Source organism: Dipodomys spectabilis, unplaced genomic scaffold (assembly GCF_019054845.1).
Source record: "Dipodomys spectabilis isolate Male_0828 unplaced genomic scaffold, ASM1905484v1 ptg000087l, whole genome shotgun sequence".
Classification (NCBI taxonomy): domain Eukaryota; kingdom Metazoa; phylum Chordata; class Mammalia; order Rodentia; family Heteromyidae; genus Dipodomys; species Dipodomys spectabilis.
The window spans coordinates 2,302,952-2,325,651 of record NW_024870764.1 but is presented as its reverse complement, the minus strand read 5'-3'; the positions used below and the strand labels follow the sequence as shown (position 1 = coordinate 2,325,651).

General features: G+C 40.3%; 1 long non-coding RNA gene across 1 annotated transcript; it reads right to left on the bottom strand.

Moving 5' to 3' along the window:
- Positions 1 to 12,298: 12,298 nt before the first annotated feature.
- LOC122111757 lies at positions 12,299 to 16,273 on the bottom strand. The gene is made up of 4 exons (XR_006148042.1): positions 16,125 to 16,273; positions 15,248 to 15,353; positions 14,107 to 14,230; positions 12,299 to 12,619 (listed from the first exon to the last, which is right to left on the bottom strand). It is a non-coding gene; the product is annotated as an uncharacterized LOC122111757 (long non-coding RNA).
- Between the last annotated feature and the right edge of the window lie 6,427 nt (positions 16,274 to 22,700).

Below are 22,700 nucleotides of genomic sequence, written 5' to 3'. Positions count from 1 at the left end.
GCAAAGAAATCTCCCCAATACCTGTGGGTCTTTGATCCAAAGGACTGAAGATGTCATTGCCCCAATCAGGGTTTAAAGCAAGAACAGAAACTCGTCTTAATCATGGTTTTCCCCTGAAGTACCTCAGTTACTGTCATTAAGTCAATTTTCTTACATTGTACCTTTAAAAGAGTAAATCTGACAAGATGATCCCATTGTCCCTTCCGCTTCTGCATTTCCATGGCTTTGACGATACAGCTCCCACTTTGAACAAAAACCTAAGGTCTGAATAAAAGTCAAGGTGTGTTTTGCTTAAATACCCTTGAAATGTTGCTTTTGGGCAGCAACAGCCACAACAGATGGCTACTGCTGACAAGGACTGTGTCATTAGTCCTAATGATAATAAATGGTTTTACAGCTCTTTACTTTCTAGGAAAGAGCCTATACAACACATGAAGTGGTTTTACTTGTTCTCCAGAAAAGCCCTATGAAACTGGTAGGGTTATGATCACATTCTATGTCCAGTTGAGGAAGCTGAGACTTAGAAAAGCCTAAGGCCTCAAAGTAGATGAATAATATAACCTGGTACCTGAATCCAGATTCTCAGGATTAAAAGTGATTGTTTCTTTTTCATCTATTTGCATGCTGATTCTTAAAGATATATAACACTATTAGGTGTGACACAGAAATTTTTAAAATAATAGAAATTTGCATGCTTTTATTCTTTTACCTGGCAAAGAGTTTATTAGAATCTAAGTACAACCTTCATTTCCAAGAGATGAATGATTCATTTGGAATTCAGAAGGCAGAGGCAGAAAGGCTTAAGGCTGCACTACAGGCATGTATGACATAAGGATGGTTCTAGAAATTCCTACCAGTCTTAACTGTTGCACAAGGCATTTCTCCCGTTTGTGGTGATGCTGCTGATGGAAACAAACCACTGTGCTGCCAGCCATAGAAAAGTAGAGCACATACAATTATGTCGAGTACATAATACTTGGCTATACAAACTTGATTTGTGTAAGTACATTCTATGATGTTGGCACAATGACCAAATCGCCGAGAATCAATTTCCCAGAACTTACTCACGACTATCTATCGGTGCTTGATTATTTTTTTTTTTAAGAAACAAACAAGCCCTTGGCTTGTGGGAAGCAGAGCCAACTCTAGAACTCAGGGCTTGTATCAGCCCTGAGACTCTTAAGCCCTGTCAAGTCTTGTCTAACTTCAAACAAAAGTGAAAATACAGAATTACTTAAGAGCCAGGCATGGCAGTGCACACTTGGGAGAATGAGGCAGGAGACAATTAAAAAAACACTGTTCTTGGGAGAGTGAGTGGCGGGGTGACCATTGTCCAAAAAGAAATGTACTCTTTTTTTGTTTTTTTGGGTCCGGTCGTGGGCCTGAACTCTGGGTCTGGGTGCTGTCCCTCAGCTCTTCAGCTCAAGGCTAGCGCTCTACCACTTGAGCCACAACACCACTTCTGGCTTTTTCTTTTTGCTTATGTGGTGCTGAGGAATCGAACCCAGGGCCTCATGCATGCAAGGCAAGCGCTCTACCACTGAGCCACCTTCTGACCGGACCCCCTCCCCCCCAAAAAAAAGAAATGTACTCTTTACCTAACTTATGAAACTATAACCCTTCTGTACATCACTTTACAAGAACAATAAAAACTTTACAAAAATTGCCCTTTACCAATGAAATGGTTCAAATCTGAGTCGTTTGAGGGGTTTACTCTCATTTGTACATGTGCAAATCACATGAGGATTCGCTATTAGTGCTACTAGAATTCTCTAGAGCAAATCCTCCTCCCAAATGGGAGGCTTGTAATGACAATCATGCCTCATTTTACTACAAAAGAGAAGTAAATGTGCCCAAGAAGAAACCCATCAGAGAGCTTTAAACTACCCCAAACTGCCCTCATTACCATCTTCTACCTACAAAGTGTTTTCTAGACAAATTGAAACAGATAAACTGAAAAAATTCTAAGAAAAATATTTTGAAGAGAACCATATTGTCTAAGTATTCCCATTTTACTTCTTTGGAAATGCAGTAATGAGTCAGCAGGTGCTTACTACAAAAATGATTTATCACAAAGCTAAAAAATGTTTCATGTTTAAACAGAAGACTCAAGGAGAATAGAACACATGCAAATGATGTGCATTAGGAAATGCAAATCGCATCTGACATGGTTTATGGAGAAAAAACCGGTATGAGTTTTCCATTAGTCTTTGAAAGCTTTAAGGAGTGTACAAGAGGAAGGGAGACCTTCAGAGGTAAACTAACCCTCAGGACACTGGAAAAACCTATGAATCTCACAGGTGAGATTTGCTCAAATAAGGGGTTTCTATTATTAAGGAAAAGAGAACCAGCAGTCAAGGCAAGTGGCTCAGTGGCCTGTGCCTACAATCTTAACTACTTAGGAGCCGAGACTTGGAGGATCACAATCCAAAGCCATCTGGGGCAGGGGTGGTTAGAAGAGAGTGGGATGGAAACAACTGTAATCTACCAATTTGGCTTAGAGTGAAGAAACTGAGGTCTGAGCCTGTGTCCAGGAACAAATCCATCAACAATGTCACAACAGTTAAATTTACTTAACAGCCTTCTGGAACACAGTACTTACAAAACATGCAAATCATTGAAAACACTTTCCAATATACTGACTGAATTTACAAATGACAGGAGAGTGATTGACTGCCATCTAAGTCCATCTTTAATGTGTATGTTTAAAAATCTCTATGTAAAGTCAGGTACCAGTGGCTCACATCTGAAACCCTAGCTACTCAAATGGCTGAGATTTGAACATCTTGGTTTGAAGCCAGCCCCAGCAGAAAAATTCACAAAACTCCATCCAAGATAAGCAGCAAAACAGCAAGGCTAGAAAGGTACAGCCTGAGTGATAGATCACCAGCAGCCAAATAACCAAGCCAAGCAACTGCAAGGCCCTAAGTTTAACCCCTAGGGCTGCTTAAAAAACTTAAACAAAAAAAAAAAACAACAAAATCTTACATAAAAAAAAAAGCCAGGAGGCTGGGAAGGTGCCTCAGTAGTAGAGCGCTTGCCTTGCATGCATGAGGCCCTGGGTTTGATTCCTCAGCACCACATAAGCAGAAAAAAAAAAAAAAGCTGGAAGTGGCGCTGCAGCTCAAGTGGTAGAGTGCTAGCCTTGAGCTGAAGAGCTGAGGGACAGCGCCCAGGCCCAGAGTTCAGGCCCCACGACCGGACCAAAAACAACAACAAAAAAAGCCAACAGTGTGGACATCAGTAGCTCATGCCTATAAACCTAGCTACTCAGGAGGTTGCTGAGATCTGAGGATATCAGTTCAAAGACAGTTTGGGCAGGAAAACTGGTGAGGCTCTTACCTTCAATTAAACACCAAAAAGCCAGAAGTGGAGCTGTGGAAAAAGCTGAGACAGCACCCAGGCCATGTGTTCAAGCCCCCAGGACCAACACAAAACAAAACAAGATAAAAAAAAAAAGCTAACAGTGTGCCCATTAATCCCTTTCTTTCTGACACCAGAGCTTCCTTCCACCTTGAATTCTCTATCATTTTTGTATCACAGCCTTCCCTCAACATATTTCACTAGTAATCCCCTACAGAACTCAGTCACTATTCTTGAGTGTTTTATTAAAGATCAGCCCTACATTAATTCATGATTCACATGTAGCTCTTGCTTGTAATTTATTCTTAAAGAAAAAATTGCTAGTAGAGATATGGCACAGTACGTAATACACTTGTTTGTGAATTCAAACATGTAGATTGAACATATCTAGAATATACAAATGAGTGTATACATATATACTATGTGTTTGTACATTAGCAAATAGAATATGAGAGTTCCCATGACACAACATGTTGAGAAGTACTTTTAGGAAAAACAAAGCATTGGTACCTACCTGTGAGAGCAATCTCAAATAGTTATCTTATTTCCATCTTTAAATACCTATTTGATCAATTAGTTAATAGATTAAAAACTACTGATTTACCAACTCAAATTGATGTAGTCTTCTACAAATATTGAGTAAGGGCCATCCAAGTTCATGTTAACATTTTAAGTAAAAAAACCAAATGTTATACAGCGATCCATTTGAAAAAAAAAAAAGATCTTTAAGTGGGTGTGGTAAAGTAGGAGGTAAATCATCTCCTAAAAAAGTAAAATGAAAAGCATACTAGAAGAATGAAAAGGCATTTTCTGAAATATTATAGCCAATTTCTATCTTTAAAACAGCATACATTGGTTGCACAAGGGGGAGATATCATCGATATTTCTGAAGACATTTTTAACGTAAGTTAGGACTTTGTTGTCAATTCTCTTTTTTGAGACAGGGTCGTGTTATATAGTCTCAGATGCTTTCAAACTTATGCTCCAGTCTGAGCTTTCTGAGCACTGGGATTATAAGTGTACACTACCATGTGAGTTATAATTCTATTTTCATGCAGATTTTGGTAGCGGTCTCCTCTGATTGTGGATTTTTCATGCCTCTATCCAGGGAGATGGATAATCTAAAAGTGGTAAGAGGAACTGAGGTCACTATGTGATCATGAGGGGTCGTAAAAGCCCTTTAAAATGCCTTTTCTCTCTTAACAGCTTATGTACCTCTCAAGGAATGGGAGTAATAGGTGTTTATGAAGAAAACTTTTATCTGCTCTATTTTCTGTGTGGCAATGCAGGTGGAGCCTAGGGCTTTGAGTATGCTAGGCAATTATTCTACCACTGAGCTATAGCCCAAATTCTGCTTTCTTTCAACTACTTAAAATAATTATACTCAAGTTAACAGATGTGAACTGAAGTTATCTATCACTGAAAAACTAGGGTCATTTCAAATGTTTTAATTTTTATGTGTGTATATGTTAGTATTGGGGCTTCAACTCAGGACTTAGGCACTGTTCTTTAGCTTTTTCACTCAACATTGGTGCTTTGCCACTTGAGCCCACAGCTCTATTTCTGGCTTTATGCTAGTTAACTGGAGATAACTATCTCATGGGACTGTCTGCCTGGGCTGGCTTCAAACTTCAGTCCTCAGATTTCAACCTCCAGAGTAGTTAGGATTACAGGTGTGAGCCACAGTATCTAGTTTTAATTTCTTTTAAGAGATATCAGGGTTTGAACTCAGGGCTTTGCATCTGCTAAGCAGATGTTCTGCTGCTTGACTCATCATCAACCTTGTTTTAGCATATTTCAGTTACGTTCCTACAAGTACATATGGCTACACTGACTCTTCATGCATCCAATCTCCAAAAGGAACTGTGAATTAGAGTATTTGAATTTATGCTCCAATTCTGAGTACTTCATAATAATTGGAAAACAATATTGAAAACCGGGTAAACCTGAAATGTTCATCCATGCTGAAGGAAAACACAGATGAACAGCCTCAATCCATCAGAACTCAATTTCCTAACACTCTCCCAGAAAATACCTCTTATATTAAATTCCAGAAATAAATAATAACAAACACTTGATGTTCCATGAGGAGAAGCCTTTCACAGCAGCTTCCAGAATTAACAGGCAAAAGAGATGGTTTCTCATTTTCTCCAATATTAAAGAGATCCTTCCATATCAAATACCAGTGATACTTCCATATGGCCAGCCCAGAACACCAAGGACAAAAGGAAACTGGACTATCTTAAATATGATTCAAACAAATGGTAAGGGTGGGACTGAAGGTGTTGCATGAGACTTACTTCAAACCTGAGGGGAGGAGGGATGGAGGGATGAGAGAGAGCAAGAGCACGTGCTAAGGCTGTGAGAAGAAGGCTAATAGAGGGTGCTAGGCCAGTTTGGGTTCATCTTACATACTATTAGACCCAGTATTCAGGTCAGAACTGCTCACCCTTCTGGTGACTTGGTGGAACTGATCTTCTGAACTCTTTATACTATATTTCTGGCAAAAAATGGCTACATTTGTTCTCCTCTCTGTATCTGTATTTCTTGAAGTTTCTTCTCTTCAGAAATGGCTATTTAACCAGCCAGGCATGGTGGCTCAAAACTGTAATCATAGTTACCCAGGAGGCTGAGATATAAGGATTTTGGTTCAAAGCCATTCTGGTCAGTAAAGTCTGAAACTCTTATCTCCAACTAACTTCTAAAAAACAAGAGCTGGAAGTAGAGACATGGTTCAAGTGGTATTATGAAAAATTTAAGGGACAATGACAAGGTCCTGAGTTCAAGCTCCAGTACCAGCACAAAAAATGGCATTTACTTATTTTGCTTACCTCTTGAATCAGGGTTGGCTTTGGCTAGGAGACTCTATCCAGACTTAGTAATTTTTTGTCAGTGCAATGTGGACCTGTGTACAAACAGCCTGGCATGCACTTGCACTAAGTGCAGAGAACCCTGTCAGCCCAAATGTGACCAAGGATGGACTACCTGGCACCTACTAGAGACCACATGGAGTAGCAAGAAACTGTGGTCGTGCTGGAAGTACCAGTCACCAACCAACTCAGTAGATTATAGACAAGCAAACTTTGTTCAGATCAGATCTACCCAAAAAAGTCAGAAGACCTACTTAGATCCAAAGACCCCCTAACCCCCTCCCCAGCTGAGTCATCTTCAAACTGTCATGTCACAAAAGTCAAAAGCAAAACAAATGGTGGTAGTTTAAATTTATGAATTACCCATTGGGTTTACTTGTAGATTTATAGGCACATTCTAATTATTACAAATGAGAGAAACCATGCAACCTGTGTTTCTTTGGGTCTGGCTTATTTTGCTTAGTATAATTTTTTCCACGTCTTTCCATTTCCTTACAAATGGGGCAATGGAAAAAATATGAACTAAACTGATATGGTGCTGGTTTGTTGAACAGTAAAACAGATACAGCAAGGTACCAATTATTCATTAATTAACTATTCTATACACATTTACTAAATACCACACTTTCCCCCTGAGGACACACATATTAATACACAATATGATCTAGAAAAGTCATAATGGTAACAAGATATGCTTAAGATGATAGAAAAGCTCAAAGTGGCCCATTTGGCCACACTGCACACCTGCAATCCCAGTGCTCCAGAGAGATTCAAGGCAAATTCTTGCAAGATCTAGGCCAGCCTGGGGCATATAATGAGACCTCTTATCTCATGTCTCCAAATTGAAATAATAACAAAAGACCAAGTAGAAAGGCATAGACATCCTAAGTAGAAGAAACAGGGTAAGGCTCTACCTGGGTAGTAGAACACTTGCCTAAAATGTTCAAGGTCCTAGAATCCACCAGCACTACAGGAAAAAAAAAAGCAGAAGAAACAGCACGTTCAAAAGCATGAGTGCAAGAACTCAAAGAATGTTCTAGGACCGGAAAATAGTTTCGGACAGATGGAGTGTGGGGAGGAGATGGCAGATGATGGAGCAGGAAAAACAGATGGAAGGGTCTCATATTGAAGATCATGCAATGGGGATTTGAAAGCCTCTTGTAGGCAGTGGATAGCTACATATCATCTTTAAGGAGGAAATGCCATGCTTAAATCTGCTTGAAGAAAAGAAAGCTGATGACAAGTGGGATATAGATTAAGAGGCAAGAATACAAATCAGGGCAACTAGTTGGGAGGCTATTACTGCATCCTAAAAGAGGATTAAGAAGCCTAAACTACATGATAATGAATAAAGAAAAGATAAAATAACTTGGAAAGATGTTTCAGAACCTTAACAACCAATTAAATATGGACTGTGAGGGTGAGAAAAGTTGTGTGGGAGGAATGGAGACATTGCCAAGATTTTACTTTGGAAACCCCTACATGCATGGTAAATAGATTAATTAAGGCAGGAAAGCAGAAGAGTGGACTGGAGGGGAGGAACAACTCATGTTTCCTATGAAAAGCACTTGTAGGACAACCACCAGGAGATGATGTCCAGGAGGCAGTTAAGAATGTAGAGCTGGCTGGGACAGTAATTCATACCTGTAGCCCTAGCTACTCAGGAAAAGCTGAGGTCTGAATATCCACAGTATGAATCCAGCTCAGGTAGGAACCTATTAGGCACCAAAAAAAAAAAAAAGAGCCAGAAGTGTCACTGAAGTTCAAGTAGTAGAGTGCTAGCCCTGAGCACAAAAGCTGAGGGACAGCACCCAGGCTCTGAATTTAAGCCCCACAATCTAAACAAAAACAACAAAAAGAATGTAGATCTGGATGTGGTTAAGGATGCAGACCAGGATCCTATATTGAGAGACAGGTAGTAGGAGCCCCAGATTAGGAACTTGGGATCTTTTTCGTTTTATTTTGTTGGGGATGAGCTCTCACTATGGGACCAAAGCTGACCTATAGAACTTGAGATCATTCTCCCTCAGCTTCCTAGAAGAAAAAGGACAGCTCATGAAAAAATAATGTGAATGTTCAAAAGTAAATGTGAATTCAGGGCACTCAGAAAAGACACAGATGGAACAGAAGAAAAGCTACCTAATGCAGAAGTCTGAGGGTGGGGCATTCACATTTCAGGGGCTGAAGAAGGAGCTCTAAAGAGCAGTAGTGGCTCATGGGGATAGGACAGGGGAGGGAAATAATCCTTCATAAGCATGGATTACACACTACTAAATACTTAAAACTGGATATCCATCCTTATTGTCCTTCTTTCCTGTAGCTAAGTCAACATGCTCTCATTGTTTTTGCCATTCTAGGAGTCAAGTACACACATAATTAGCGATAGGTGTATGCAACAACAGGGGTCACTTGAGCAAGGACATCCATGGCCATGGATCTGAGAAAAAGTGTTTCATAAGTTCCTTTTATGTGACCAGTACAACCAAGGAATATTAAATTTCTCTTCTTAGAGGCTCCTCTTGGAAATATGTGCATACAGACTGAGTAGCTGTTAATTCAAGAATCTTCCAAACTCTGAAACTAAAAATCCCCTTACATGACTTCAGGTGATGGGTCAGTCAAAATAGACACCTTGAAAATATGGTTTAACATCACTTCCAGGGTATGTGGATAAGGTGTATAAATGTATAGGCAACTATTTCAAAATCTTAATAAACGCAAATGCTTCTAGAGTCCCAGGCATTTTAACTAATGTAGTAGCTAATTCACTGTATCTCCAAAAGAAAATTATCTTCATATTTTCCATAACTAAAACAACCCTAGAGGCTCCAGGACTAGAGGCTTTCCCCTTCTTGTAACAACAGCATCCACCCCAGACTCCAGGGCTAGGGTGGCTGGAGGTAGTTATAAAGCCAAATGCTTAGCACTTTGGAGGTCTGCCTCATGCTCAAAGACAAGCTCCACTTTCCACTGCCATGTACAGCAGCTCTGACACTGAACGGAGACAGGCCTCTTTGTGGTGAGCTGTGGCCTCATCCAGGAAACTGACATTACGCTTTACCTGCCACAGTGGACCACTGTTAACAGGTGGGGTAGGAAGTGAAGGGTTTGGAAGGGGAAGAAAAAAATACCAAATAGGTACAGATTTCCTAAACAGCTATAAAAGGGGTAAAATGAAAATTGGATTTCATTAATAATATCAAGCTGGACACAGGTAGCTCACACCTGTAGTCCCAGATACTCAGGAAACTGAAGATCACAGTTCAAAGCCAGCCCCTTAGCTCCAATTAACTAAGCAAAAAAAGTGACAGCATGGCTCAAGTGGTAGAGTATCACCGGAAGCATAAAAGCCAAGCAAGAGTTCAAAACTCTGAGTTCAATCTCTATTACTGCCCCCCACATACACACACACAAAAAATCAAAAGGGCATATATGAAAGAAAGCCAATATGACAGTAAAAAGGAAAACAGAGACTGGGGGAAAAAACATTTATTTTGCCAGCCCTGGGGCTTGAACTCTGGGCCTGGGCACTATCCCTGAGCTTCTTTTGCTCAGGGCTAGCATTCTACCACTTGAGCCACAGTACCACTTCCAGCTTTTTCTGTTTATGTGGTACTGAGGAATCGAACCCAAGGCTTCATGAATGCTAGGCAAGTACTCTACCACTAAGCCACCTTCCCAGTCCAAAACATTTTTGAGACAAAATGTCACTATATAGCCCAGGTTGGCTTCAACGTGACCATCTCAACCTCCCAAACACTAGAATTAAGATGTACATCACCATACCAAGCAGTATCTTCAATTCATAAATAACAAATGATTCATATGTGGAACATAAGAGAATTCTCACTAAGGAAAAAATGTAAAATTAGGCAAAAAAAAAGTTGTCCACAGTAGTACACACCTACAGTCCTAGACTCAGAAGGCTAAGGCAGGAGGAGCTCTAGTTCGAAGCCAGCCTGGATTACATAGCAGATCCTGTCTCATAAAAGTGTGGGTCAAGATTTAAATGTAAATGAGCATATAATACAGAATTCAATATCATTACTCACCAGGAAACGCACATATGAAGAGACCACAAGGAGTACCAAACACTCCTACCAAGACTACTACAAAAAGAATTAAATGGTAGAGACACTATGTAATCTGCATGGCAGTTTCTTACAACAGTAAAAGTAGATTTATCCCAGCAATTCTACTTTTGGTATATATCCCAAATGAAGTGAAAGCAGATTATCAAAGAGCTACCTGTCCACCTACATGCATAACAGCATTATTAACAGTCAAATGGTGAAAGGTACGTAAGTGTCTATGACAGTGGAAGACATCATATACCCCCACAATAGACTTCTACGTAGCCTTACATTGTAACAGGATGTGCAGCATGGTTGAATCAGGGCATGCTAAGTGAAATAAGCCCTTGCAAAAAGAAGAATGCGGTAAAATTCCACTTATAAGGTAGTCAAATGCCATAAACAGAATGTACATGGTGGTGGTTGCCAGGGAATGAGGGATGCATAAAATGGGACATATTTTTGGGGTTTCTTATTTTGTTTTGTGCTAATATCAGGGCTCGAACTCAGGGCCTTGAGCTCTCACTCAAGCTTGGTTTTCTTGCTCATGGTTGATGTTCTACCACTTGAGCCATACTTCCAGTCTGGCTTTTTGCTGGTTAGAAATAAAGTCTCTCAGATTTTTCTGTACAGGCTGGTTTCAAACCTCCATTCTTCAGGTCTTAGCCTCTTGTGTTTCAGTTTTAAAAGACAAAGAGTTCTAGAAATTAACAGTGGAGATAACCATACAATGTGAATGTATTTGATTTACATTTTGAAATGATTAAGATGAGCCAGGTGCTGATGACTCATGTCTGTTATTCCCTAGCTACTTAGGAGGTTGAGAGCTGAGGTTTATAGTTCAGAGGTAGCCAGGGAAAAAAAGTCAGTGAGACTCTATTTCAATTAACTGCCATAAAGCCAGGCTGAACACATGGCTCAAGTGGTAGAGCACTTGCTGTGAGCAACCAAGCCAGGCAAGAAAAGCCCCAGTACTGGCACAAAAAAATTTTTTTAAAGTTTTGATGGCAACTGAAGCTGGAGGCATGAGGCAGTCATAGAGAACCTGAATAGCAAGTGTTAAGCCCTGAGTTCAATCCCCAGTACCTCAAAAAAGAGGTAAACTCCAAGTATGTATATTTAAGCACACCTTAAAATAAGCGTTTTTTAAAAACCTAAGAAAATACCTGTTTCACCAAAATAGCTAAAATTATAGCATGGTACACCTATAATCTCACCTCCTTGGGAAGACGAGGCAAGAGGCTCACTTAAGCCCAGGAGTTCCAGAGCAACCTCAGTAAAAGAGCAACAGCTTGCCTAAAATGAAAATTCAAGAATAAATGGGAGCTGGGAAGGTGGCTCAGTGGTAGAGTGCTTGCCTTGCATGTATGAGGCCCTGGGTTTGATTCCTCAGCATCACATAAGCAAAAAGAAAAAAGCCAGAAGTGGCACTGTGGCTTAAGTGGTAGAGCACTAGCCTTGAGCTGAAGGGCTGAGGGACAGCACTCAGGCCCCACGACCAGACCTCCCCCCCAAAAAAAGAATAAATGGGTACCAGTAGCTCATGCCTATAAACCTAACTTCTCAGAAGGCTAAGATCTGAGGATCATGGTTCATGCCTGGGCAGGAAAGTGTAGGAGACTCAACTCAAATTAACCACCAAAAAGCCAGAAGTAGAGCTGGGGCTCAAATGGTATAGAGTGCTAACCTTGAGCAAACAAGCTTATGGACAGTTCCCAAACCCCGAGTTGAAGCTCCAAGACTGGCACAAAAAAAAAAAGAAAAAGGAAAAAAGGTTGACAAAGCAAAGCTGACTTGGTAAAATTTAGAAGAACTAAAAATCCTATGTCACTAGTGGGACTAAAATTTGTACAACTATTTGGGAAATGGCATTATCTACTAAGGCTAAATAGTATATGGTTATACAATCTTCCTAGGCTTATGCCCAGAGAAATGAGTGGGAATTTCCATCAAAAATCACAAGCAAGCATGTTCAGAACTGCTTTATTTGTGCTGGCAAAAGACTGGACATAATCCAAAGTATAACAGGGAAATAAACTGTAGCATATCCACACAATTGGAATTCTTACTCAACAATGGATTAGAAGGAATGACCAATCCACACAAATTCATAGATGAATCTTCTAGACATATGAAACATACACGAAGTTCCTACTGTAGGATTCTATTTATATGAAACCTAAAAGCAGGCAAAAGTAATAGTTTTCTTTTTAAAAACCATAACATGGTTACCTTCATATTGGAGGTGAGATGAATATTGGACAAAGGAATCTTCTTCGACGTTGGTGATATAATATCTTGACTTGTCACCACCTGGTATATATGCACACAACTTTAAGCAGTGTAGTTTAAATGAATACTGAACACTTTATTGTATGTTTTTTATACCTCAAAAGTACAATATCTGTAAGGCACCGGTCCTTTCAATGAGTATGCTATAATTCAAAATAAGAAAAAAATCTTAACCTTGCTTTTTTCTTTTTCACCTCAGATGATTAGTCCCCCCATTCCTCTCAGACAAGTTGGGGAACATAAGTTACTTCCTAGTTTCCTGAAATCATCAGATGATCAATTAACACCTCAAAGGAAATTCCACTGTTCCTAAATGTCCAAGCTTTACTGAGACAGTTTCTTATCCATCAGGGTCCTTAGAATGATAATCTTTCTGCCTTCATTTAGTTTATTTTTCAAAAGACTATCTCAATTTGATTTCTGCTAGTTAAATGTCCAATTTAATCATTTTAACCTTCAAGAACAGCTTGGTTTTATACCCTCATTAGCAGGGGCTAAACAAATCCCTCCCCAGCTATAAAAGCAAAATGTCAAAAACCACAAGGTAGAGCTAAGTTGTGGCTCAGTGGTAGACAGAGAACTAGCCTGGCATTTGCAAACCTCTAGGGTTTTTTTTAAACCAAAAGATGAAATAAATTCAGAAACTACCATTACATTTCTGCATTGTGATGAATATGTGTACCATCCCCCTTTCTCCCTAGAAAGAAACCTTCATTTTGATTTCTATGAGAGCAGCCATTTTGATGCCTGACCCTTACACAGCCAACAGGAATGTCAGCTTTCCTGGGAAAGTGCCACTCTCAGGAAAGAAAACAAAAAATTCACAAAAAGGTGAACTCATTCCCTTTCCCTGGCTTCTCTTCAACCATTCATAACAATGTGCATATTAAGTACTTTAATATGCAAAACTCACATTGTAATGATAATCAGTCAAATCCTTTTGATGTCAGATTGAATAACTCCACAAACTTGATTGTCTCTGATCTGCATATAACCTATCCTTATTTCAATTAAGTGGGCAAATTAGTGGGCTAGAAAAACAGCCCTGGAGTAGGAGAAAAGTGACAAGAAGGTTAAAAACAGAAAGACTGGTTTAAAAGAAATGTCCAGATACATCTGAACTCTTATCTGTGTGTCATCAAGTTAACAAAGATGCAGTTTTATTTATGAAAGGCAGATATAGGCATTATATTGGTTCATTAAAGTGACCCCAAATGAAAACTGTTCAGAACAATTGGTTTTTAAAAGCAAAGATTCACAATTACAAGGACGAAATGGCTTCTCTTTTAGAACAGTAAAGTCTGGTTATAAAATGACATGCAGTCTTTTTATTTGAATATATTATCTGAACTAGATTAGTGTTGTTTTCTCTACAATTACCTTCTAATGTTTCACTTTATAAAAGCCTATATAAATGTCAAAATACTGAGAATAAATGTAAATGGGTTAGCTTTACTGGAATGCAATTAATTATAAATCTGGATAGGTGGATTAATTTCCCCACATACCTGTGGTTTTGGCTTTTGTTTTTGTTGTTGTTTTTGTTTTTCAGACTCCTGTGCTTGTACATTCAACTATTTATTTTTCAGAAATCACTTCTGGAAGCTCCAGGTTTGGCTTCTACACTGCCACCTGTGGACATAAAAGCAAAATAAGCCATACCTGATTCAACAATGTATCTTTTCCAGGCATCTAACAGGAAGAAACTGGAGGGGGGGGGGGGGGGGGCAATGTGCTCCAAAAGACAAAGTATTGTTTCTCCTCGGTGAGAATTTCTAAGGCATGTCTCACACCCCACCAATGGCTAGCTAAAATTATTTGATTAAATTTTAAAACATACCAAGGTCCCAAGTCAAATACACAATACTCTCATCAGTTCATTAGAGATGAGAATCCCCAAGCTCAACTTAACAGCCATCTCAAGACCCATCGTTTAAAATTAGGAGCTACCTTGCTTACTTTGTTAATGCAGACATGAAGAATTTGTAAATTACCTCAGTGAAGAAGAAAGGACCCAGGCTAAGATACATTACCACAAAGTCTTACGACTATTTAACAAGATATAAATTCTAACCAAAACTAGCTTTGTCCAACCTAAACAGCAGTTTGGTAGGCTATTTTCATTATAATGCCCCATCCCTAATCTGAATATGAATGAACGCTAACAGATCTTTCCTAATACCCTTTGGATTTAAGTGCAGATAGATTTTTCGTTAAAAATTTATTCTTTCTTAAAGTCAGCGAAAGAGAGGAATAAAATTCTACAACTATCAAGAGTCTAAGCAGCCACAAGATGAGAGGTGTTTGTGTGTATCTGAGTGTGTGTGTGTGTGTAAGAGAGTGTGTGAGAGAGACCACACCACTCGACGAGAGAGAGGGGGAGGGTGGGGGAGGGAGACCGAGAGAGACCAAGAGACCACACCACTCGACGAAGCTTTTTACCTCCCCAGACTCCCACAGTCTACCCAGGACAAATGCTTTAACACCAGCACCTTAAGCCAAATACACGAGGACCCCCCCCACACACACACCCCGCCCCCCCCCTTCCTAGGAAAGTGCTAGAAGCCACCCAGCTCAAATGCCAGCGGGACCAGAAAGCCCGAATTCCCCTGGGCTTCTTTACCCACACCAGAGATGCGTCCCACTTACCCGCAAATTACTTTAACGCCTGGGAAGCCTGTTGGGGTTTACAGAATTGCGAAAAATTCAAGAAAATCAGGTCTCCTTGAGCCACTCTCCTCCTCTTCCTTTCCCCCTAGGACCGGCATTCACACAAAACATTCTCCCCTCCCAAAGCCCGAACTCTCGCTGGGCTATCCCAAGGGGGTTGGGATGGGGCAGCGGGGGAGGGGGGGAGGTCTCACCATGACCCAATCCGCTCCCACGTGCCTCCATTAAACGCGCGTCCAAACGTGCACGGGCTCCACGGGCACGTGCACAGCCCACCCTCGGAGAGAAGTTCAGCTACCCCTTTCCCCCACCCCCTCCCGACCTCCGAACTCTCCCAGGCCCCGAAAACGTGGGGAGCCCCCTGGGGCACAATCACCCGCGCCAACACACAATACTCCAGCAACTCCAGCCTCCCCCTCCTCGCCCCGCACACGCCCCGGCAGGTTCCCCGGCCAGTCGGCCCCGCTCCCCAGGTCCTTATAGTCTCGCGGGTGGGGCCGGGGGGGTCCTAATGGTTGTTGGGTTGGGGATTGCAAAAGAAGGGTGGGAGGGCGACCAGCGCACACCATCGAAGATTGTGGCGGGCAAAGGACACGGGCGCTTGGCTCCTCCAAAGGGGACAGGGTGGGGGTGGGAACAACAAGGAGACTCGAGGGGAGTCTCTAAGGGGGGGGTGCACCTTTCCTGCACCTCTTTCCTCACCTAGTAAAGCACGAACACCAGGGGATCGTGTACCTTCCTCCTGCCGCAGGACGGCCCTTTCTGGCTCTCGTCCCCGTGCAAGGCGGTGTGGGATGGAAAAGGAGGAAAAGAAGGGAATTCAGGCAGTCGGGGCGCCTCGCTTTGGGGTACCCACCTGCGCGCACGGTCGCCGCTGCTGCGTGTGCAGCCACCGGTGCGCGATTTCCCGCTGCTAAGAGGCGGCAACAGCCTGACTCTCCCGGACTCCTAGCACCTCCGAAGCGACGACCTTCGTTCTCCCACGTCCGGATCGCCCACCTTATCCTGCAGGTTCTGCCACCGTCCCTCTGCCCGCCCGAGCCTGATCTGCGCTCTCCGCCCCTTTCCCGCCGCCCCGCGCAGCACTGCGCTCCGCCCCCCGCCCGCCCATCCCTGCGGGGGCCCAGCCCAGGGCTGCGGCTCCCCGCGCCTCGTGCCGCAGTTCTCACGTCCCGGGGGAAAAAGAGGGGAGAGGGGAAGGCTGGAGCTGGACCCTGGGATCCGCCCCGAACCCTGTGTTCTTAACCTGCGTCCCACTCCTTGGCCCTCGCGGCGGCTGTTTGCACTCACCCTGAGGCCAAGGGTTTGGGCACCGCGCGCTCTGTCCAAATTGTTCCGGCCGATGTTCCCTCCGCAGGGCACCTACCACAGCCTAGGGTGCTTCGTGCCTTGGGGGAAGGGGCCTGGGGAAGTGGGGTGGTGTGAGCCAGAGAGGAGGTGAAGAAATTACCATGTCAACTGCCAGGATATGCAAGTCTATGGTTGCACCTAGTTTCGGTTACCAGAACTACCTCGAGGTGCTGTTGTCCCTGTTGGAAGGGCAGTAATACTCAGAGGCTTGAATACAAAGATTCCCAGGCTAATTGTTGTAGGATTGTTGGCTTCTTTTTTTTCCTTTAATGATGGCAAAAAAACAACAGACTGACTCTTAAAAACTAAGTTTGCTTTGCATATACGTATTACATATATAAAGCCATCTTTCTAATTTAAAAAGCATCAAAATATATAAATAACAGAACAGCTGTGCTTTACAAAAACAGATCGAGTGTGTATGTGTTATTTAAACCCACTGTAATTAAATTAATTGGTTCGTTTTAAAATATATTTTAGGTATTTCCTAAAACAGGCTCAGAATTTAAGGATTAGGAACCCTTGAGTTTTAATTTGGCTTTTTGCCATAGTTCTAAAACGTCAATTTCATGGAAATTACTAAATGTACTTATTTAGGGGGAAATGGCTTCTTTTCCTTCCAGGTTGGCAGCATTTTTAGATCTGGCAACGGACAGGTTTTGTTGTGTTTTTTTTTTTTTAAGCAAAGAAATAATAAAGTTCTCATTCATTTTCTGGTGATGGAATGTCTGGTAGCTTTTTCTTTAGTGCGATATTTCTTTTCCATTTCCTCTTAGATTTTTCTCCCAAAATTTCTCTCTAAACATAAGGTTCTGGATGACATGATTTTTTAGCCTTCATTTTCTTAAAAGGGGTAGAAAAGTTAATTTTAAGTCATCAAAATCAAACCAAGGCCGATGATACTAAATTTCTCATGGATGAATCCTATTTTTCAACTCTATTTACATTTAATTATCTAAGCTAATACTTGAGAACCAAGAGGACGTTTATGTTCCTGTTTTTCTTTTTTGAAACAATGTCTGTCTATATAATCTTCCTTGCCTCAAATTCTGAGTGCTCTTGCCTCCACCTTTCGCAAAAAGTTCTTTAAAAAAAATCCTTATAAGAATTAAATGCTTGTAAGAATGCTTATCAGAATAAAATACTCTGTGTGTGTGTGTGTGTGTGTGTGTGTGTGTGTGTGTATGTGTGTGTGTGTGTGCTGGTACTAGGGCTTGTACTTCGGGCATGGGTGCTCTCCTTAAGTTTTTCCATTCAAGGCTGGCATTCAATCATCACGGCTCTACTGGCAGTTTTTTTGCTGGTTAATTGGAGATAATTGGAGATAAGAGTTACAGACTTTCCCTGGCCAGACTTGCTTCAAACTGTGATCCTTAAATCCCAGCCTCCTGAGTAGCTATGTATCATAGGCATGAGCCACCAGCACCCAGCAAAATGTATACTTTTTAATTAACATTTTGAACCAAAGTGAAATTCATTAAATTGACTAATGAAAAAATATATTAGTACTGTATGTATTGCTGGGTAAATGAGCTCAATGTGGATGACAAACTGTTTTGAAGAAGAGACTGAGGCAAAACAGTCTTTAGGAAAAAAAACAACGGATGACCCCTTTTTAAAGGGAAGGTTGACAAATACCAGTAATTATGCAAAGAATGATGACTGCCTCTTTTCTCTTTGGTTTTGTAGCTAGGCTGCATTTATCTCTTTTGATCATCATAATAAAAATAAAGTAATTCAGCATTCTGGTAACATTGCTTAGTAAATTAGCAATTTGAAAATTCTTTTATTACTTAATTAATCCAAATAAATGCCTCTGATAAATCCAGTTTTACTCATATATACGTATATATAATTTTTGGTGCCTCAAAAAATACTTGCAAGAAATTAAAATAAGGCAAGATCAACAACAAGTGTAACCCAGCTTCTTTGAGCATATGTGTGTAGCAAGAGACTTAATATTAAGTGACCTTTGGATCTTAAATTATATATTAGATACTAGTTATAAATTGCTCATTGGCTACTTTTTTAATGAGTTCCTGTTTATTTGCTTTGTCCTGTATATTCCCCAAAAGGATATTTCTTTTCTCTCTGCTTTATTAAATCTATCTTTAGCTCAACTATTTTCATTGAATTTCCAGGAATCAGACCTTATCCATAGCTCATTTGACAATCATCTTGGTCCTTCAATTGGATTCTCTCTTGGAGCCTTTGGTAAGAATTCTGCATGATTAGACATCCACTTTGGGAGGAAAAAAAGTTCTTCAGCAGGCATGATTCTAAGAGATAACAACTAGATTTTTCAAGTCAGAAAGGTTTGACTCATTTGAATAAAAAAGAAAGAAACAAAAACAGCAAATCTATTTTGTCCAGGTGGAAAGAAGCACATTAAAATATCATTTGAAATTCTTCCTAAATCTGAATTGTATTACAAAATAAGCTAAAAAGTAAAATTCACATAATTTGATTTGCATTGTCTTTCACCATAACAAAGGTTTTGCACCACTGACCAAACACCACTGAACTTCATATTTAGTTCCTGGACTATTGAGGGTTTTTCATTGATGTTTCAATATGATATTGCTCAGTACACTCCCACTGTCCCCAAGAAATTCTGTGTCAGACTCCACTGGGTTTCAAATATTCTTTTGCCATGTCAATAACATTGATGAGTACAAATCTGAACATCCCTTGTAAAACCTTGGAAAGGGGACTCTGATGAGCCCATGTTCCAAATAGAGGCATTAAAACAAAACATGAATTTCTGTTCTAACAATTTCATTCTATTGGTGTCTCTGATTCTGACTTTGCATGAACCACAGTCAACGTGTTAGCTTTCTTCTCTTGAGAATTGTCTTCTGATAAATACATTAGTAGCTTTTGGTCTGTTTACCCTTTGGGCTGTAAATCTGAATATAACGCGGTTTTTCTCCTTGTCTATTATAATATTATGGTTACAACTGAGAATTACAGGGAAATGATGAGACAACACTTTGCTATTTTCCTTTTTTGGCTCTATGAAAAATATGAAGTAAGTTTCTTTGATGAGGATTTGTGAGCACCGTCATTGATTCAAATTTGCAATGTCATTTACTTTAATAGGTCTTTCCCTTGTGTTAGGGAAATATATTGATAGTTACCTCACAAGACAATGAAGATAGAGATAATACCACCCATATAATGTTCAGATTGAAATGGTGAGGCTCTGAGCTCAGTTACTTAGAAATATGTGTGTATATGTAGGTGTGTATGTATAATTCAAAACTAAATATAAGCCTGAATGCATGAATAGATTCTTCAGCTACAAAACCTTTGGGAAGCTCTCTCATGAATTGGGGGAATAAGATAATTTGAAGAAGACTCTGTTACCTCACTCACCCCAAGTACCTTTTTCTGATCCAGATCTTCCTATTAATTTCTAGCACTAAATGTCTAATCATATTATTCTATTTTTTAAAAGATGCAAGCAAGAATGAGGAAAGACAGTAGGATATGGTGATTACATGTATGACTGGTTAGTACAACTGAGAGACCAATCAGGTTAGTAAAATCATAATAGCCTCCCACTGTGAACAACTGTGCTTTGTTCTGTGTCATGGTTGAGAATCAAAGCCTTATTTTTAGACTCAGAAAAATTTATTATTGGACACCAGGTATTGAAGTTGGAATTGCATCCCTCAAAAATCCCTCAAAAATAGACAGACACTTGCACAGTCACATTCATTTCTGTACTATTCACCATAGCCAACGTATAGAAGCAGCCCAGATGCCTTTCAATGGACACATGGATCAAGAAAATTTGGTATATAGATACAATGGAATTTTACTCATCCATTAGGAAGAATGATGTTACATCATTTGCAAAGAAATGATAGACTAGAAAAAAATACATTAAGTGAAGTAAGTCAGGCCAGGGAGACAAAGGACACGTTTTCTCTCATATGTAGACTATGTGGAAGCTAGAACTAATACACAAGTAAGTACATACGAAGGTCATATGTAAGTATACACAAATGTATTAACCAACATATTCCCTGTTATACGCAGGGAAGAATTCACACATCATAATTCCTTAGAAAAATGAACTCACAGGCCAACAAAATTAATACTAGGAAGCTGGTACTTGAGAGATGTGTAGGAGGAGGTAAAAGGAGAAGGGTAAATGTCAGAAGTGGGGCAAGAATACAATCATAGTATTCAATGCATATCATATGTAACTAGGAAAATTGAGGGAAGGGACTGGGTAGTTAGGGATAGGGGAGAACGGTGAAAGGGATGATGACATCAATCAAGATGGGTTGTACTTATAAACTGACTTGTTGGCTGGTAACATCTTTGTTCAACTATTTAAAGCTAATGAAAATATATGTTGACAATCTAGGCTGAAATCCTACCTCATGGTAACTTTGAATGTGACCTTATTTGGGAACAGGGTCTTTGCAGATGCCATCACAATATAAGATGAGTTGGCACTTGAATAGAATGTTCCCTTCATCCAACATGACTAGCAGTCTTATAAGAAGAGGAGGGTCATGTCAATACAAAGGGACACTAAACTTAGGATGGTATGAGTCAAGAGACATCTGGTACCTCCAAAAATCAGAGAGACAAGAAAAGATTTCTCCTCTGAAGGCTTCAGAGGATGAATGATTCTGTCAATACCTTCATTTTGGACTTCTGGCTTCTAGAACTGTGAAGCAAGATATTTCTATTGTTTTCAGCCATCTAGTTTGAGTAACTCTGTTGCCCTAGGAATTAATATACCCCAGGAGTCCTGCCTAGCTCTTGGCTTCTACTTAGTACACAGGAGATGTTCAAATACAGAATGCTTAAAATTGATAGGCAGTCATTTTTGCATACGAAGAACTATGGCAGAGTAGTATCCTCCAGAAATCAGAAAGAGCCTTGAGAATTTACCTAACTTAATGGTTTCTCTCAAATGGGACTCTATTACAATATAGAATCATAGAGTCATACCATCTTAAAATATTCAAAAAATCTTGAAATTTTTTTTCTTTTCTTTTGCGATTATGTGATGCCTAAGTGGTTTGATGGACTTTTCTGCACATTCTATGTCACTAACACTCAAATATGCCCCACTGGTTCAATACCACCTCCAGTCACTGGGTTGGAATAGCTATTCCCCCTTAAGTATTGAGACTTTTGGTGTTTAGTATTTCCAATTATAATATAAACAAGTCTTGAAGACTACCAAGCCTGAACTCATCTTAGTTCCCAAGGTTAGCACTTCATAGTTCATCATTATGTCTTCCCATTGCCTAATAGGACATGAAACTCTTAGTCTCATCCATACACACTTGTGCCAAGTTAATTGAGAAACTGAGATTTGCAAGAACTAGATGAGGGATTGGGTAGGACATTGCCTTAGTCTGTTCATGCTGCTAAAACAAAATAGCTGAGTATGAGTGAATAAAAACTTATCTTCCTTCCTTCCTTCCTTCCTTCCTTCCTTCCTTCCTTCCTTCCTTCCTTCCTTTGTTTCTTCCTGCCTGCCTGCCTGCCTGCCTGCCTGTCTGCCTGCCTGCCTGCCTTCCTTTTTCTTTCTTTCTTTCTTTCTTTCTTTCTTTCTTTCTTTCTTTCTTTCTTTCTTTCTTTCTTTCTTTCTTTCTTTCTTTCTTTCTTTCTTTCTTTCTGTCTGTCTGTCTGTCTTTCTTTCTTCTTTCTTTCTTTCTTTCTTTCTTTCTGTCTGTCTGTCTGTCTGTCTGTCTTTCTTTCTTTCTTTCTTTCTTTCTTTCTTTCTTTCTTTCTTTCTTTCTTTCTTTCTTTCTTTCTTTCTTTCTTTCTTTCTTTCTTTCTTTCTTCCTTCCTTCCTTCCTTCCTTCCTTCCTTCTTTTCTTCCTTCCTTTCTTTCTCTCCCCCCCCAGTCCTAGGGCTTAAACTCAGGATGCTGTCCCTGAGCCTCAAGGCTAACACTCTATCTACCACTTGAGCCACAGCACCACTTCTGGCTTTATGGAGTAGTTTCTCAGAGGTAAGACTCTCATGGGAACTTTTCTTCCTGGACTGGCTTCAAACCACGATCCTCAGATCTCAGCCTCCTGAGTAGCTAGGATTATAGGCA